Source organism: Nylanderia fulva, unplaced genomic scaffold (genome assembly GCF_048542155.1).
Source record: "Nylanderia fulva isolate GAGA-0341 unplaced genomic scaffold, ASM4854215v1 Scaffold609, whole genome shotgun sequence".
Taxonomy (NCBI): Eukaryota; Metazoa; Arthropoda; class Insecta; order Hymenoptera; family Formicidae; genus Nylanderia; species Nylanderia fulva.
This window is the reverse complement of record NW_028190709.1, coordinates 35,077-54,645: the sequence shown is the minus strand read 5'-3', so window position 1 is coordinate 54,645 and position 19,569 is coordinate 35,077. Positions and strand designations below refer to the sequence as shown.

General features: G+C 51.8%; 1 non-coding gene and 2 pseudogenes across 1 annotated transcript; all 3 read right to left on the bottom strand.

Moving 5' to 3' along the window:
• Positions 1-14,084: 14,084 nt before the first annotated feature.
• LOC146720786 (large subunit ribosomal RNA) lies at positions 14,085-16,416 on the bottom strand (annotated as a pseudogene).
• Positions 16,417-17,471: 1,055 nt separating this feature from the next.
• LOC114934367 (5.8S ribosomal RNA) lies at positions 17,472-17,626 on the bottom strand. Its single transcript, XR_003820267.1, has one exon. It is a non-coding gene; the product is annotated as a 5.8S ribosomal RNA (ribosomal RNA).
• An 811-nt stretch (positions 17,627-18,437) lies between these two features.
• On the bottom strand, positions 18,438-19,168 carry LOC146720785 (small subunit ribosomal RNA; annotated as a pseudogene; the record flags this gene model as incomplete).
• Between the last annotated feature and the right edge of the window lie 401 nt (positions 19,169-19,569).

Here is a 19,569-nt window from a genome sequence, read left to right as displayed (position 1 = left end):
ATGGATCCCTGTGGGCATCCTCTTTCCGTTTTTGCCATAAATTTTTCATATTTGGTATTAATATTAACTTTTCGATGTCTAAAGTATGACTTAAATACTTTTATAAGCTTTGTGCTGCAATTTCCTTTAATCAGTCTATGTATGATAGAGGGCCACCATAGATTGTCAAAAGCACCTTGGATGTCTATAAAGATTGCAACCACATATTTTTTGTCTGTATTTTTACAGCTTCTTATTAGGTGACTTATTGCGTCTTCCGTTGATTTTCTTGGTCTAAAACCATATTGGTTTGGGCTTTCAAGTTCTAATAATTTGTAGCTTGCTTCCATTCGCTCCACGATTATTCTCTCGTATACCTTGCTCATTGTCGGTATTAATGAGATCGGTCTGTAAGAGTTTAATGTACCTTTATTTTTATTACTTTTGAGTATTACTTTAACATTAGCTATTTTCCATGCATCGGGAAATATTTCCTCTTTAAAGCAATTATTGATGAGTGTGTAAATTATTTCAGGCTTTTCCTTCCATACTTGTTTGATTATTTCCGTTGTAAAGTTGTCTACTCCGGGTGCTTTATTATTTTTGAGCCTATTTATCGCGTTATTTATTTCTTGAAATGTAATTTCATTTTCCATGTTACAGTTTTTATAGTTTTTAATGTCCTCTAATACTTGTCGATGCTTGTCGTTTTCAATTTTCTTGTCGTCTTTTGGGGCGCATTTAGTTAGGATAGCATTTATCGTTTCTTTCCAGGTATTTGTATTTGTCCCATCCCCTAGTCTTAATGATGTTATTACCTCATCTCTTTTGATTTTATCTCGTACAATTTTATAAGGAATACTCCATGGATCTCTATTTGATTCAGTGGTCACAAAATTTTGCCATGTTTCATATTTTGATTTTCTAATTTCTGCTACGTATTTGTTCCTAATTCTTTTGTACCTCGTTTTTGCATCTTCGAGTAGGTCCACCAAGTTTAGTTTTCTTATTTTGTTGTATCTTTTCTTTGCCTTATTTAATTTCTTTCGCATTTTGGCTAGATTGTCATTCCACCAAGGAACTGCTTTATTAGATTTTTTCTTATACGGTATAGATTTCTTGCATATTTGGTCTAGTATAGTAGAATATGTTTTGACCGCCATTTCTGGCTCATCTATTTGTAATTTATTCAACGCATCATTTGAGAATTGATTTATTAGGAGCTCCTTAAATGTTTCCCAATTGGCTTTCTTGTTGTTAGTTATTGTATTTTATAAATTTTCTGTTTGTTTTTTCGTTAATTTTAAGGTCTAAGATAACTAAATTATGGTCACTAGTAGTGCATTTTGATGAAACATTCCATCTCTCGCATATACCAAGTGTGTTCTCACTGACTAAGGTTAGGTCGATGTTTGACCATTCAAAAGTTGGTGTATCACTGGCTTCGTTTATTACGTATAATCTATTTGCAATTATAAATTCTTCCATGATTCTTCCTCGGTCATCCACTTCTTCAGAAAACCATAGATCTGATTTTGCATTGGCATCCATAGTTATGATTATCTTTTTTGAATTTAATTTATTGATTATATTTTCCATCTCAATTAGTATTGGCTCTATATTTAGTGAGAATTGGCAATAAGTATTTATAATGAAGAAGTCCTCCATCTCAGTCATAACTTGGAAGCACATTATATGAGGAGTGTCAAAGTGTGTTAAATGAAAAGCCTCTATTTTTTCATTTGCAATTATGGCAGCAACCCAGGGGTTATCTACTCCAGGTTGTATTTTAGATAGATACCCTGCAGAGTATCCGCGAACCATGCCCTTGTATGTATAAGGTTCTTGAATACACAAAATATCTATGTGTAGTTCTTTAATTAGGAGTTCTAAATTGGCAGCAGCAGCCATTGCTCTTTGTGCGTTTATTTGTGCAATTCTTAGTTCCATTCAATTTTATTATAGTATAATTCTAAATACTTTTTATATTCAGGGCATTCTTTGTGTTTTACGCTATGCTTGACCTCTTTCCTTTTACTGCGTACACAATTTATACATTGCGTCTCTTTCTGACAGTCTTTTTTAACGTGTCCTTTTTCACCACAATTCCCACAGATTTCATCTGTGACCTTGCAAAATTTTGCTATATGCCCATATCTATGGCATTTAAAACATCTTGTGATATTTATGTATTCTTTAATTCTATAAGTTCTCCATTGCATAAATATTCTTCCCTTTTCAACCAATCTTCCTAAGAATCTACCTGGTACTTGTACTATCCAGTTTACATTATTATTATTATGTGTCTTAAAACTGTGTTTCATAATAACTTTTTCTTTTAGTTCTTCTGTCTCATTTGTTTGTATTGTATCGAAGTTTTTCTCAATTAAATCTTCCTTTAAGTCTTCAAGCTTGTATTCTTTCTCCACATCGTATATTATGATAGATGGGGAGGTTTTTCTCGGTTCTTCAATTTTCAATCCCTTTTTTTTAAAATTAACTTTTTTAATTAAATCTATGTCTTGTTTGCTATTTATTTCAACTACTACTGCCTTATTCTTGATGTTTCTGATTCCTTTAACTTTCAATTTGTTTTTGATCCCTTTTAATTCATCTATTACTTGTGTCCTAATATCTTCATTTGTTCTATCGTCGTTAGTTTCTTTTTCAGGTTTAATTATTATAGCTTTATGTCTTTTGTTACGGTTTATTCTCTCTGTTTTAGGTTCAACATCATATTGCCTTCCGGAGCTTTTCGTCGAGGTTACCTCAGCGTAAGTACTTTTTATTCTGCTACCTTGAAATATTGACTTCCATTTTTCTTTTTCAATAATTTCTTCATTAAGCTTATTTTCTAGTACGGCCCATTTAGCTAATATAAATTTTATCGCGGTTTTACTTATTTTGTTTGTCTCATTAAATAGAAACTCTTCTAATATCGTCCTGGTTCTGATAATTTTATCTAAGTTACTTTGTTCGTTTTCGTATTCTTCATTTGATTTCTTTCTTTTCTTTTGTATTTGTCTAATATTGCTAACATCTTCCGGCATGGAAGTCGTTGAGCCCGAACGTATCGTCCTAAAGGTCGCTTCAATCTCCTCCGTCTCTACGTCAAAATGTTTTGTTTTTAAGTGTTCATTTTCCATAGTCATCCCACGAGTGCGGTAGGAAATGATGTCAACTGTAGCAGAGCCTCCTATACTACAGCAAGCCTAAATACTACGGAGGGTCGGCCGGTACCCCGTAGGGATCGTTCAGGACTGTGCTATTTAAAGTCCCCACAGCCATGCATCCATCGACACGATGCCTCCCACCTTGGATTGGGACGTGTACCCATGAAAACCTAGGTACGGATCACTCTTAGCACCCATCCGTGGTGTAGGATGGGTGGGCCCCCCCACCACGGCAAGGTGGTGATCCACGGGGGGGAGTAGATAGGGACAGTTATTGTGAGAGCTGTTGCCACGAAAGCAACAGACTCCGGCTACCTCGCCCCTACGGGCATACGCCACAACTGCTACCCACCGTCCCACGAAACCGCCCCGAGAACGGCAATAGAAAAATCCAGCAGCGCCTGCGGGCGTACGCAGGAATGGACAGTTTAGCCGCGACGAGCGAGCCCTCCTGCTCCTCCAACCGATTTACCTCCTAGGGACCGCACTTACGCCGTTGGACACGGTATGCGTGTTAGGCTGGTACGGTCCCGCATCTCGCCCGCCGCGCCCACGGGGACCACGGGGAGGCCTGTCCATTTGTGTCCCGACCTGGACACACGCTCTAACCCTGTTGGGTGGAAGTCTTTGGAAGGGAGGGGAGGATGACTTTATTTTAGAGGAGGGACCTGCCTAATTTCGAGCTGACTTATCGGTTACGTGAGGAACCGCCCGGAGAGAGCAGTTGTCTCGAGAGGGTTACGAGGCTGCCTCCCACTACTAGAGCCCCCGACCAGTTAGGTACTTCCTTGAAGACGCGTTTATTATTCAGCTCTCGAATCCCTTCAGCCAAAAGGTCTCTCGACAGTAATCGACGAAGACGGCGAAAACCTCTGGATCTGACACGAGGAACTGGGCCACCTCCGGCCATCGCCACTTCTCGATTGGAACCAACTCACGCAAAGCGACTCTTTGCGCTTCAAGGCCCGTACACTCCAGCAGGAAGTGCTGGATCGTGTCCTCTCGACCATCGTAGACACATGCGGCACCGTCCACAAGCCCTAAACTAGTAAGACGTGCTCGGAAGTTTCCGTGTCCGGTGAGAACCTGCGTGACCCAGTGGTCGGTTTGGAATAATTTCATGGCCATTCTGAGCCATATTGTGTCGAAGAAAGCGAACGTGGTACGACCCTTGTTTGACGAGTTCCACATTGTCTGCCACATGTTTATCGCCTCGTCCTGGATTTGCCCTAACGCTACTTTTTTCTCGGTTCCCGCGGGTATTTCTATGTTTCCGATTTTCGCGTCTTGTCCCTTACGGACTCTATATCGCGTCGCATACTTCTCTATCAATATCTCCGCGGGCATCGCTCCGGCAACGACGCACAACGACTCGAAGGACGCGGTTCTATATGCCTTTACTACAGAAATGAGGGCTTTCCTCTGGGCGGATCTAAGGACTCGGATGTCCTGCTTGGTGCATAGGTCCCACCAACCTGCCGCGGCGTATGTAATTTTTGGTACGATCACCCCTGATAAATTGTTCTTAGCGTCGCGTGACTCAATCCCCATTGCGCTCTCGCCAAACGCCCGAATTTCCGGAATAGTAGCTCGACGCTGCTACTTATCTTTCGGCAGTGCGTGTGCACCTCGAGTCCACCGTCGAAGTGGACCCCCAGGTATCTTACCGCGCCTTTAAACTTTATACTCGCGTTATTAATCCTAATGGTTGGTGGCCTGCTAACGAAGTCTGCGGTTTTCCTATTTCGTTTACGCTTCCTATCCGGTCGATCTCATCCCCGGCTCCCGATTGGATTCCGTTGTACCGCTTCGTTTTTAAGGACGATGGCTTCGGTCTTTTGTTCCGAGACCTGGAGTTTCGCGAACTCGCACCATTTTGTTATTAGGTTCGCCGCGCGTTGACCTTCTACCTCTATCTCTCTACGCGAGTTTCCGCTTATTACGACGGCGAGATCATCCGCGTATGCCACAAATTCTATTTTTTCTGCTTCCAGCCGTCGCAGAAGACCGTCAAACATTAGGTTCCAGCAGACCGGACTGAGGACGGAGCCCTGCGGCACCCCCTCGACGCCCGCTTGGAGACCTCTACCGAACCTATCGCGAGCTTTACTATTCGATTGTTGAAGTAACTTCGGATTACTTCGAATACGTTTCGCGGACAGTCCCGGGACTTTAGCGCGTCTAAGACCAAAAGCCACCAGACGTTGTCGAACGCACCCGATGTGTCGAAAAGTAACGCGACGGCGTATCTACCCTCAGAGATCCTTACCAATCTTCGCAACTCGACTATCGCGTCCTCCGTCGATTTTCCCGCGAGAAGCCGAACTGTCGATCCGAAATTCTACCCGGCGCCAGCGACGCTCCCGTTAGGCGCTCCTTAATTAATTTTTCGAAAAGTTTACCTACCACAGAGAGGAGACAAATTGGTCTATAGGATTTCGGTTCCCTTTCGTCCTTGTCCTCTCCCTTCAGCAAGGCCCGCAACGAGCCAATCTTCCAGGCGGAGGGAAAGACGCCCCACTCTAAACACCCGTTAAACAGTTTAGTGATCTGGCCGGGGATCACTTTCAACGCTGCTTTTAATACGCTAACTTCCACGAGGTCGGTTCCCGGCGCTTTATTGTTTTTGAGAGTCTTCGCTACTCTTATCGTTTCTACCACCGTGAAATGGGAGGCGTCCGGTGTCTCAGGTGGCGTGTACGCGTTAGCCCGTAATACGCTTTGTTCCGGTGTATCGCTCGCAACTCGGTCATCGGGGACGTGTACTTTAAGAAGACAGTTGGCTGTTTCCTCTAGAGTCATGGTTGAAGATTCGCCATGCCTGAGTGTGCTGAGCACTCTTTCTACTCGGAGTTTCTCCGCTTGTTGCTTATAAACGAAGCCTCAAGATTCTAAATTTCCATGAGATGTTACGAATTCCCGCCAACTATCGATCTTTGCCCTTTTTATATTTCTGCCATACAGCCGCAAAGAAGAGCGGTACTCCGACAGTTTTTCCACGTATGAGGGCTGGCCATGTTCCTTCTGCAGGCCACGTCTCAACCTGTATAGCCTTTTCTTGAAGATTGTTAGCTCCCTAGTCTACCACGGGTTGGACTTCCTAAAATGCCTTTTTCTTGGCATTGAGGCCTTGCATGCCTCGCTAAGAACAACTGCGAGCTTTTCGGCCATTTCCTCTACTTCCTCCGCCGACCTCAACTCGAGCGCCTCCAGCATGGACCCTGAAAGATCAGCGAGAGTCCCGGAAAACCGTTCCCAGTCGGCCCGACGGGTGTCGAACCTCATGTTCGCGACACCCCCGGCGTCCCGCCCCTTCGGCACTCTGAGCCTGATGTCGATGGAGTTGTGGTCGCTGGTTGTCCAATTGTCCCGTACCTTCCATTCCCTGATGAACCGGGTCATGGAGGGCGACGCCAAGGTCACATCAATATATGATGAACCTCTTGCCGTCCAAAAGGTGGGTTTCTGGCCAGCATCGTTGACCACCTCTATACCAAATGCCCGGATGAGGTCTTCGACTTTCGCACCTCTTTCGTCCGCCTCCTGGGGACCCCACAGCGGCGATCGGGCATTGGCATCTATCGCAACTATCAATCTCTTCCCCCTCAGCGAATGAAACACCATTTCGAGGTGCCTGAGGTGCTTCTCTATTTCTTCGCAGTACTGAAAGTAGCACGAAGCCACATGGAAGGAGAAGCCAGGTGCTTGCACTTCTGCACAGACACAATGAGCTGTGCTAAGCTGCGAGATAAACAACAGCTGGAATTGAGAGTTACAGGCTGCCACCGCTGCCCACGGGCGCTGTGAACGCACGGCGGCCACTCTCATTCCTAATCCTAACCCAACTAAGGTGTGACTCGAGTCCCGCTTCCTGACGCATGGCTCCTGCAATAACAGGACGTCAAGCCGCTTTTCGACGACGAGCTGACGCATCTCTCCCGTGACTTTTGCCGAACGTCTCATGTTCAGCTGCAGGACTCTCACTCCCGTGGTCGCCAGTGAGAAATTTTCAGACGAAGTAGGAGTAAAAGGGGACCTTGCCGCGCTTTGTTGCGGCCCGGCTCGATCCGGTTTATTATGGGTGTGGGGTTGGGGTTTTGGGGAGTTCGCGGAGCTAATTTCATCGTTGTTTACGGCGGCGCAAGTCGCGGAGCTATTCGCGGAGCTAATCGCGGTGCTAATCCTAATTCTGTTTTCGCGATTTTTCCTTGCTTCGACGCTCGGTCCCAGCCGACTATCGGACGCCGGCGTGGGACGCCCACGGTCGCGTCGCATCTAGCTAGCACAACTCGGACGGCACGAAGGCCGCTACCACTAAGTGCTTCCTGGGCTGCTGCCCTACCCGGCAGGAAGCATTTTATCAGGCGGGCACTTCTCCTAACCAAAGGTTTTATCATTTCCATTTATATTCCCACGAGTACGGTGGAAAGGAGGGTCAAGCGACGCAGAGCCACCACTACGCCACCAAGCCTAAATACACCGGGAGGGCGGCAGATATCCCGGGCGGACCGTTAGCGACCGCGATCTTACCGTCCACGCGGCCATTCATGCCCTCGGCACGGTACCTAACACCTTAACATTAAGACGAGCGCCATTGTTAGGAAACGCCTACCTATTCATCGGCATTCCACCCGAGGCAGACGAACGAACGAGACAAAGTAAAACGAAACGAAACGACCGGAGCGACGACGAGGATACCGATGATGATGTTCCTGAAAGAAAAGAAGCCGCCCTTTGGCCCCCGCGCCTCCGGGCCAGAAACCGGGAGGCGCGGGGCCCATCAGGCGCAGACAGAGACCCCTGCTCCCCCGCCATCGAACCGCAGCATGAGGAAGGCGAGCGGACATGTGATGGGTCTCCGGGAAGGCGGAACTTGGTGTAGGTAGGACAGGGATTGGAATAGATAGGTACGGGAAACGCACCCGTACCACCCCCAGCACTCCAGTCCTCGGATGAGGAAAAAGTTTCGCTGTGCGAGCGACACCGAGTGCGCTCCTCCAACGCATCCATGTGCGCGTGCTACTTGTGAGCCATTTGGTCAGTGACGCCGACTTGTCGTAGCAATGCAGTGTGTAAGCCTGAGGGTGGAAGTCCTGAAAATGATAATGATAAGCTCCCTTCATTCGCCGCGGCGTGTTGCTTTAGAATCTTGGAGAGTTTTTGGGGTTCCCGGCACTACTCGGGAGACCTTTAACGCTTGTGGACACTCGCTGGCCATGATGTGGCTGGAGGTCCCGCCCATTCCTTTCAATCCCTTGCTTTGTTGTCCCCAGGGCCGCACCCATTTGCATTTTACGTTTTCTGTCAGTCTCAACACGCATCGCGGCAGCCCCCGACAGCGACGCCGAAGCGCACCCCAGGGAGGGGGCCGAGTCCCCACGCGGCGTGCCGCTTTGCAATCCTGCATTGGGTTCAACTGGGTCCTTAAGGCGTGTTGCCTTTAGCCTTTTTTGAAACCCACCGCGTGGCTAGCCCCGTGAATTGCACCGGAGTGCACCCCAGGGGCCAAGTCGCCACGCGGCGTGTTGCTTTTCAATCTTGCGTTGGGTTCAACTGGGTCCTTAAGGCGTGTTGCCTTTAGCCCTTTTTGGAACCCACCGCGTGGCCAGCCTCGTGAGTTGCACCGGAGTGCACCTCAGGGGCCGAATCGCCACGCGGCGTGTTGCTTTTCAATCTTGCGTTGGGTTCAACTGGGTCCTTAAGGCGTGTTGCCTTTAGCCCTTTTTGAAACCCACCGCGTGGCCAGCCCCGTGAGTTGCACCGGAGCGCACCCCAAGGGCCGAGTCGCCACGTACTGCTTTTCCGGATGTTTTGCTGACTTCCAACGCGTACTGCCTGACTTCCTTCCGTCCTCAAGGTCCGGGCCCATAGCCCGTGGGACCGGGTCCATTTTGCCCTCAGTCTGGGTGACTGCCCCTTTGGACAACTCCCGGCGAACCTCCCCGCGTGCCGCATGCCGCAGAGAGAAACACCGAGTGTTCTTAGATTGTTCCACTGCATGTCCGATCCATCGAGCCGGTTTCCAGCCACAAACGTATGCGGCGTCCCGTTAAGGACACGCTTGCGACCTTCGCCCCGACATTCGACAGACCCGGCATGCGCGCCTGGGAACAATCCGTATTTTCGAGGCACCCAGAGTTTGAAAGGGGAAGCGGCGAGCTCCGGGCCGAACACTCTGGGGCCAAGTCTTAGGACACCAGTTTTTGGGCTATCGGTTTGTTTACCGATTTTGCGTTTTCATTTCCTAGATTATTTGTCCAGAGTTTGTGCTGGTCAATCTAGTCATTCGCAGTTTCACTTTTTGTTTTAAACTCTCCTTCGACTCTTCGGCATTCACGCCTCGGCCTTGGCTCTGTGTGCGAAACAAGCAAGAGGGAGCCACGCTACTACACACTAGGTGTGCGCGCCACATATGAGCCATTTGGTCTTGCGACTCCGACTCGTGGCAATGCTGTGCTAGTAAGTAGATAGGGACAGTGGGAATCTCGTTAATCCATTCATGCGCGTCACTAATTAGATGACGAGGCATTTGGCTATGTTTCGTCTACGGTGCGCGACGATTGCTACAAAATCACAGTCGCCAAGTCGCCACCGACAACAATATTGCAGAGCTGTTTACTGTTGGTGTTCGCAGTCAACACCCTGGAGCGTGAAGGTCGGAGCTAGCCAAAGGCAGCTCGTACTTCACCTCGACCATTCACGCAATCATTCAAACTCGCGCGATTGATGCGGAGGCCCCCAACTCTACAGGCCATCCATCATGCACCACCAGATGAGGCCACGTTCCGCCTTCCTTCGTTATAACGCGATGTCATTGCGTTAAAACGTTTCCAGTTCAGCCATGAGCCCCACAAAACTCGAGTCGTCAACGTTCGGAGCTGGGCGGACGTTAAACCCAGCTCTCGCAACTCAGACTCGCTTCGCGAGCTCAAGACACCTCGCCACGAAATTGTAATGGCGGTAAAACGAACATTACTTCGAGGTACTCCTGTGCGCTCCGCCACAGCGGCTGCCAGATCATTACATGATCGGTACTTCTCCACCTTACGCTCGTGGGACATCTCCAACGCGGTTTCGCTACACACTACTTGCGCGTCTACGACCACTGCCTCACCACCCTTAGCGATGGTCAGGTCGGGCCGCCTCCGGCCGGCAGACGTCGAATACGCTTGTTCCGCATCGACGCGCCATCCCTTCTGCTGTAAATAGCCACCAACTTGACGGCATAGGTCGTCATGCCGCAGGATTCTCCCTCCGTGCGTTCTGAAGCAGCGTTGCACGCAGTGAGCCGGCGTCTCGGTTTCGGGACAACCGGCACGACAGCGATTATCGCGCCCATCACGACCTCGGGAGCATCTCGCTCTAGACGGTATGCAGTTAGCCCGTATGTGGTGATAGTGCACGTAGTCGGCACCTGGGATGGCATCGGCGCCAGCCGATACCCAGTAGGAGCTCAGGTTGGAGGCCGCAACCTCTCTGAGTCCACTCCCATCGCACGACTCGCGCAACCAGGCCGCACACTGCTGTCTGAGCTCAGCGGTTGTAGTCACTCTATGGCCCCGCACTCGCATCTGGTTTTCACACCAGACAAGCTGCCTAGCCACATACGTGGTTTCGGCAGCCGCGCATGCTGCGGGCAGAGTACTCCGACACAACCGCTGCAGTCGGTTATGCTTCAGAATTGGGATCAAAGTTCTCAATAGAGGCATTCCAAGCCCGCCACTCTGTATCGGCGCATGCAGGTATCCAGCAGGAACATCATGGGGAAAACGCAGCCATCGTCGCACCGCAGTGCGTACGATGATATCCTTACCCTTGAGGGTTTTGGCCGAGACCGTACCCACTGTCCATCGGTGATAATACCGTGGAAGGAGACAGTCACGCAACAACCTCAGCCGCTGTTGCGGCTTAAGAGGTGCCCTCGTGAGTTGCTCGATGGCCTGAGCTAAGGGTGGATCGCTTGCGAGTTCCCTAGCACCTGTGTACTCGCAGCCCAGATACGTCCAGACATCGACCAGGGATCTTTGCGGTATCATCGCTCCCCCCACGGTGAAATAAGGTGTGGTGTCCACCTTCACCTTCTTGTCTCTGCCGGACGCCACCATGGACAGCACTCCGGTCTTTCTCGCGTTGATCTCGAGCCCATTTCGCATAAAGGCGTCATAAAGCCGTGTCAAGTTCTCCTGCAGCCCATCTCTGGTAGAGGCCAGGAGCACAATGTCGTCTGCGTAGCCCAGTGCATTGATAAGCCGGCCACCCAACCGATAGCCAACGTTCTCCGAGAGAATTCCTAGTGCTCTCTCTACGACCAGATTGAACAGCAGGGGCGACAACGGATCACCCTGTCTCACGCCACGGCCGATCTTGATGGCCGACACTTCCTTAGCGCTGACCCCCTGCAACTCGGTCAGCGCATTCGAATAGACAGCCCTTACGTACTCTCTAAACTCCCGAGGGAGCCCCAGCTCATCGAGAGTCGTATGAATAGCAGCGTGCGCAACCGTATCGAAAGCTTTCGACAGATCGACGCACGCCACATGCAGAGAACGACAGCGCCTCCGGGCGTCCCAAAGCACGGATGAAAGGACTGTGACGGGAGTAACTATGACTCTCTCGGTCCTCAATGCAACACGCCGCGATGGTACTTAGAGAGAGTCGTGGTTGGTTCGTGATGCGCCAACGAAGTCCTCTAGTTAGGACCTTCAGCCTCTCACGTCCAAGTTGTACCGCCACCTCCTCGTGGTGCTCCCGGAAACGGCCTACTTTGGAAGTTTAGACTTGGTAGGTGTCGACTAAGCGAGTGTACAGCGAAGTGCGCCCCTAAGGGCTTCGGCCCATGCGCCTACGGTCATGGTGAGTTGTGGGGCCAAGAAAGACCGGGGTTTTTTGGGGGGCTCTCGGTTGTCAATTCGTTTGCCCCCCTACACGCAGTAAATTATGAATAAAGCTAAGAATGATTCTGATGTCCCGGGTTCTCGGATGGCCCGGGGTCTGCGTGCGAGTGCTCGCTTGAGTGAGCGCGCGAGAGGTGCGGAGGACCCTGACGGGGTCGCAGCTGGTCCGTCGCGAATCACTATAAGGACCAGCCAGGCTGAAGTGGACAGCCTAGAGGAGGAGATGGTCAGCTGTGAGCATTGTTCGGCGAGATTCCAAAACATGCGTGGTCTTGGTGTCCACAAAGTACGTGCACAACCACTACAAGCCAACAGTGCTATCAATGTTGACCGCGTAAAGGCCAGATGGTCAGTGGAAAAAACTATATTCATGGCACGCGCTGAGGCTGAAGGCATCTTAGCCGGGGAACCTTTCATTAACCAGTATCTGGAGACAAGGTTCCCCAATAGGAGTCTCGAAGCCATCAAGGGTAAACGGCGACAGGAGCCTTACCGAGTGATGGTTAGAGACTTCTGCCAAGAGATCTAATCGCGTCGCGCGATTGTGATCGATGAGGGCGATAAGGATGGTGCGGTGATGACACGAGCCGACACCATTCCTGCGGCCATTGAGGATAGTACTGACGATCAAAACGCACATCAGCCTCCCCCTGAACAAAGTTCTCAGAAACTGCGGGACAAGATACAATCACTCGTAGAGCAGAGTGCGGCGTTCCGTAGCTACGAGGCTGATACTCTTGCTGGCACGGCAAAAGATGCTCTGACGGCGGGGAGGGTCGACGTCTTGGCTATCGAGAGATGGCTGGGCATGATCTTCCCTCGGCCGCTACAAGTGCGCCCTCCGCAACGCGTTTCGGCAAAGAAGCACTGTCCTCCAGTTAAACGAGAGAGCAAGGAGCAGAAGAGAAAGAGGGAGTATGCAATTGTGCAATCCTTCTACAGAAAGAACAAGAAGTCCTGTTTGTCGCGTATCCTCGAGGGCGACTCGGTGCGCGAGAGGCCGTCTGCTGTCAAATTCCTTAACTGCTGGCGCCCCATTATGGAGGCCTCCAGCGGTGCGGATGGAGACATGACGGACTTGCGTGAGTCGTTTGGGGAAGCGGCACAGGCTGCGAGTGCTGGCCGGAACCGTACGTCGGGCCCGAGAGGGATTCACCTCGAAGGTCTCGGCGATGGCGCTGCCACGGATCCAGTTCCTGTGGCGGATAAGACCTTGCTCTAAGATCCTATAACACCTGCAGAGGTGAACAGGATTTCCGTAAGGACTGGCACTGCGCCCGGATTGGACCAAATTACGCCGAGGATGTGGAACGCTGTTCCTGCGATTCTTCGTGCGCTTCTGTTCAATCTGCTGCTCCTGGCAGAGACGATCCCCTCATCAATCGCCACAACCAGAACGGTATTCCTTGAGAAGGGGGGTATGTCCGATCGGCCAGGTCCGACGGAATACCGACCTCTCAGCATAGGATCCGTTATAATAAGACACTTCCAAAAGATATTGGCAAAGAGATTGGCAGCCCTCGACATCTTCGACAGGCACTAAAAGGGGTTCCGGCCGGTGGACGGGGTATGTGAGAACGTCCCAGAGAACGTTAAGGGAGTCATAGTTACTCCCGCCGTTTACCCGCGCTTGCTTGAATTTCTTCACGTTGACATTCAGAGCACTGGGCAGAAATGACATTGCGTCAACACCCGCGAGGGCCATCGCAATGCTTTGTTTTAATTAGACAGTCGGATTCCCCTAGTCCGTGCCAGTTCTGAGCTGAGCGTTGAATGGCGGCCGAAGAGGACGACCACGACGGCTCGCGCCGCCACGGAAGCCACGCAGCAAGGAAGATCCGCGGGAGGCCAAGGCACGGGACCGAGCTCGGATCCCGGGACCGGCGCGAGAACGCCGACCGTTCACCTCGCCCAGGCCCGGCACGTCAGCCAGACCCGCTTCCTGACCAAGCCCGACACGCCCCGCTCCTCAGAGCCAATCCTTATTCCGAAGTTACGGATCCAATTTGCCGACTTCCCTTACCTACATTATTCTATCGACTAGAGGCTCTTTACCTTGGAGACCTGCTGCGGATATGGGTACGAACCGGCGCGACACCTCCACGTGGCCCTCTCCTGGATTTTCAAGGTCCGAGGGAAAGATCCGGACAAAGCCGCAACTGCGGTGCTCTTCGCGTTCCAAACCCTATCTCCCTGCTAGAGGTTTCCAGGGAACTCGAACGCTTATACAGAAAAGAAAACTCTTCCCGGATCTCCCGACGGCGTCTCCAGGTCATTTTGGGTTACCCCGACGAACACTCTTACGAGGGCCCGAATTGTATGCGGTTCCGCTGCCGGGTTCCGGAATAGGAACCGGATTCCCTTTCGCCCGACGGGCGTGTGTCTTTCGTATAATATTTATTATTATTTCTCGACACTCGAGTATATTGTACGCCGTCATTGACATAGGATTTCTCCTAGGGCTTAGGATCGACTGACTCGTGTGCAACGGCTGTTCACACGAAACCCTTCTCCACGTCAGTCCTCCAGGGCCTCGCTGGAGTATTTGCTACTACCACCAAGATCTGCACCGACGGCGGCTCCAGGCAGGCTCGCGCCCAGACCCTTCTGCGCTCACCGTCGCGACCCTCCTACTCGTCAGGGCTTCGTGACGACGCGAGAGAAGACTAACGCCCGCTCCCGGTTGCCGCCCCACTTGCCGCTGACGGCAGAGTATAGGCTCGACGCTTCAGCGCCATCCATTTTCAGGGCTAGTTGCTTCGGCAGGTGAGTTGTTACACACTCCTCAGCGGATTCCGACTTCCATGGCCACCGTCCTGCTGTCTTAAGCAACCAACGCCTTTCATGGTGTCCCATGAGCGTCGAGTTGGGCGCCTTAACTCTGCGTTTGGTTCATCCCACAGCGCCAGTTCTGCTTACCAAAAATGGCCCACTTGGCACTCTGATCCGAAGATGCTCGTGGCTTCATAATTCAAGAAAGCCAGAGATCTCACCCATTTAAAGTTTGAGAATAGATTGAGGTCGTTTCGGCCCCAAGGCCTCTAATCATTCGCTTTACCAGATGAGACTCGCGCGCGTTCCGTGCGGAACGGCCGAGTGCCAGCTATCCTGAGGGAAACGTCGGAGGGAACCAGCTACTAGATGGTTCGATTAGTCTTTCGCCCCTATATCCAGTTCCGACGATCGATTTGCACGTCAGAATCGCTACGGACCTCCATCAGGGTTTCCCCTGACTTCGTCCTGACCAGGCATAGTTCACCATCTTTTGGGTCCCAACGTGTACGCTCTGGGTGCGCCTCTTCTCGCGATGAGAACGAGACGCCCCGGGAGTGCGAGGCCGCATCGCGACGCGGCCCATCCTCCCTAGGTCGACGGCCAGGGCCGACCTTCACTTTCATTACGCCTTTAGGTCTCGCGACAAGTCCCAATGACTCGCGTACATGTTAGACTCCTTGTTCCGTGTTTCAAGACGGGTCCTAAGAGTACCCAAAGCAGTAGCGTCGCCGACCGGTATCGGTCTCCCGCGAGACCGCGGGAGACGTTCGTAGGCCTGTCGAAGGTGTACCGTACTGTAACCAACAGCGGGCCAGGACCGGGGACGGCGCGAAGTCCGTAACCTCCGAGTACCGTGGTGCGCGCTTGCGACGGTCTCGACGCACCGTGAATAGTGCGGCCTGATACCTTGCGCGTACCGCCGAGCAGCCGGCCGGGCGACCGAGGGTTTGTCGCGTGCCGTTTTACCGGCGACGCGACAGACACCGCACCCGGGCCGTAGACCGACACCCAGCGGGTCGCGACGTTCTACTTGGGGAGAAGTGCACGACGACGAGCGCCGGACATCGGCGCACGGTAGCGTGCCCGCGCGCGAGCCGCAAGGACTCCGCGGGACATCGCCGACCGACGCGAAGCCAGCGCCGCTGACGATGAATCTCCCCGTTCGATCTTTTGGGTTTCTTAGGTTTACCCCTAAACGGTTTCACGTACTCTTGAACTCTCTCTTCAAAGTTCTTTTCAACTTACTCTCACGGTACTTGTTCGCTATCGGTCTCGTGGTCGTATTTAGCCTTAGATGGAGTTTACCACCCACTTAGAGCTGCACTCTCAAGCAACCCGACTCTAAGGAGAGATCCTCCCGAGGCGCGCACCGGTCGCTACGGGCCTGGCACACTCTACGGGTAAGTGGCCCCATTCAAGATGGATTTGGACGCGACGCGGCACCTCGGGATAAGCGGATCCTCCCAAACACCACATTTCCCTGCGGCGGAACCGCGGGATTCGGTGCTGGGCTCTTTCCTGTTCGCTCGCCGCTACTAAGGAAATCCTGGTTAGTTTCTTTTCCTCCGCTTAATAATATGCTTAAATTCAGCGGGTAATCTCGCCTGCTCTGAGGTCGTCGCATAGTGAGCTTTCGTAGCCGTTTGCCTCCTCCGCGTCGCTCATCGTCGTCTCTCCTCTATAATATATATTATAAGAGGGAGAGAGAGAGAGCGTCGAACGAGAGAGCAGCAGCGGCAGCACACGAAATACGCGAGAAGGCAAATCGCCGGGGCGCTAACCGCACACACACTTGTTGGTGGTAATGGAGACGATATATCGCGGGGTTCGAGATTCTCGGCTCCCCCTTCTCTTTTATATACAAAATTCGGGCGGAATCGATTCGACGAGTACACGACGCGGCGCGCCGGTCCCCTTTTTTCGCTTTACGAAAATTTCGTGGACTCGGACACGCGGTCGGCTCGCGATTCAAAACCCTTCTCCGTAAAGAGGTAAAGGATTACGAATGCTCTCTCCGCCGGACGACGACGCGCCGTATATTTCTCCGTAATACCGTTATGTGTGCGGGCAAGGGCGCCTCGGCATAAGACGCGCGAGCGCTATCGTACCGAGAGACGCGGCACAGAGTGCGAGAGCAGTCCGGTCAGTCTGTGTGATGTACGGAGAGGAGAGACGGTGAGACAAGCGCTACCTACTTTCGGGAGACAACGACGCACGCGCCGCTCTAGCGAAAGCGGTGCCATTTACCGTCCTGACCCTTTTATTGGCCGTTTGTTGCTCCCTTCGCGCGCGCTCTTACTCTCATCCCATTTTTCCTCGGCTCTCGCGTACACACACGACTTGGATACACAAACACGCTTCCCCTCTTAATTCGCGCAGCATTCTCTGGGCGCGCGTTCGCCAACGTTTTACACGCTTGTGCGCTTCTCCTCCTCATTATTATTATTTCGGTGTGTCATTTCAGACGACGCCAGGATTTGCACCGCGGCCGGTCGGCGCGGCACAGACACCTCGGGCGAACGTCCAACGATTGCTCGTACGCCCATTGTAAGCGTTGCACAGGGCACAGGCGACGCGCGCGCCATTCTCTGGTCGCCCGCGTCGTGGAAGTGCGCGCTTTTCGGACGCAAGCAGTTTAGGGGTACTAAAACGACCCTCAGCCAGGCGTGGTCCGGGAATTGTATCCGTGGACCGCAATGTGCGTTCGAAATGTCGATGTTCATGTGTCCTGCAGTTCACAAGTTGACGCGCAATTAGCTGCGTTCTTCATCGACCCACGAGCCAAGTGATCCACCGTTCAGGGTAATCGTTCGAAATTTTTGCGTTCGCGAAGAAACGCGCTTCTCGTTCAACCATCGTGGTCTCTTCTCTCGGACGAGAAAGAGAGAATAATCGTGGTGGCTCTTCGATCAGCCTGTCCGCGCGCGTCCGAGGACGCGCGCGGACCGCCGCCTCCCGCCAGGGAAGGCTACGGCACAAAGATAGAGTTGTGTGTTTCTCGTTCGGAGCGTCTCTCCCGCAACGGGAGAGCCGGGGCGGAAGCTCTTTGAAGAAACCGTCGGACCGACACAGTTGACAGATTGGTCGAAATATCATCGATCCCTTCTCTGTGTTATATATATATATTATAATAATATATGGGGGTTCCCTCGCTCGGCACTCGCGGTCGCACACCGTGTGTTCTCGGCACGCTGACCGCTGCCCCGCGACAACGGGGAGGGCGCGCGTCGACGAACGTCGTGGGTGCTGCACACACGCGTGCGCGGGCATAGGTTACCACCGGTTCGCGCTCAACGCCGAATCGACGCTCTGTGTGTGTGTGTGGCCGGAGAATGGCACACACACGAGCGTGATCGCGAAGCGTCTCGCTCCGAATCGTCGTCGAACACCGCCGGGCGCGCTGCTCTGCTTGCCGACTACTTTCGGTCAGAGAGGCGCGACGGCGTCCGTCGTTATATCAAAACACAACAACAAATTCCGTCAAATCCGTTATTTTCTTTTTCTCTGAGAGCGCCTTTTCAGCGCGTCCATTCAGTCGCCGACTGCTGCGAGCGCGCGTCTCTCCCAAAAGAGAGGACTCTCGACGCAGAGCAGGACCTCCGGAACGTTAATGATCCTTCCGCAGGTTCACCTACGGAAACCTTGTTACGACTTTTACTTCCTCTAAATGATCAAGATTGGTCATCTTCCCGGCAACATCGGCAATGCCGAGACATTGCCGCGCACCAGTCCGAAGACCTCACTAAATCATTCAATCGGTAGTAGCGACGGGCGGTGTGTACAAAGGGCAGGGACGTAATCAACGCGAGCTTATGACTCGCGCTTACTGGGAATTCCTCGTTCATGGGGAACAATTGCAAGCCCCAATCCCTAGCACGAAGGAGGTTCAGCGGGTTACCCGGGCCTTTCGGCCGGGGAACACACGCTGATTCCTTCAGTGTAGCGCGCGTGCGGCCCAGAACATCTAAGGGCATCACAGACCTGTTATTGCTCAATCTCGTGCGGCTAGAAGCCGCCTGTCCCTCTAAGAAGATTTGTTTGTACGTTGGTAGTAAAAACCCGCCAGCCGAAGCCGGGGGCCTTTGCGATACCATAAGGTACGCCTATTTTTAGCAGGCTAGAGTCTCGTTCGTTATCGGAATTAACCAGACAAATCGCTCCACCAACTAAGAACGGCCATGCACCACCACCCACCGAATCAAGAAAGAGCTATCAATCTGTCAATCCTTCCGGTGTCTGAGCCTGGTGAGGTTTCCCGTGTTGAGTCAAATTAAGCCGCAGGCTCCACTCCTGGTGGTGCCCTTCCGTCAATTCCTTTAAGTTTCAGCTTTGCAACCATACTTCCCCCGAAACCCAAAAGCTTTGGTTTCCCGGAAGCTGCCCGCCGAGTCATCGGAGGAACTTCGGCGGATCGCTAGCTGGCATCGTTTATGGTTAGAACTAGGGCGGTATCTGATCGCCTTCGAACCTCTAACTTTCGTTCTTGATTAATGAATAAGGGAGAGAATGAGAGCGTTGCGGAAGTGAGTGAGATAGCGTGTATGAGAGTAATTGGTGCGAGACTCCGTAAATTCCTGTTTACGGAGACGAACAAAATTTCAAAGAGTGCGAGTGAGAAAATACTGGACATTGTGGGAGAATATGAGGAACAGATGATGAAAATGTTGTGCAAAAATGAGAGAATACAGGGGAAACTGGATGAGTGTATGCATCGATCAAGTCGGGATTAAGCCTACGGCGGAAGTGGA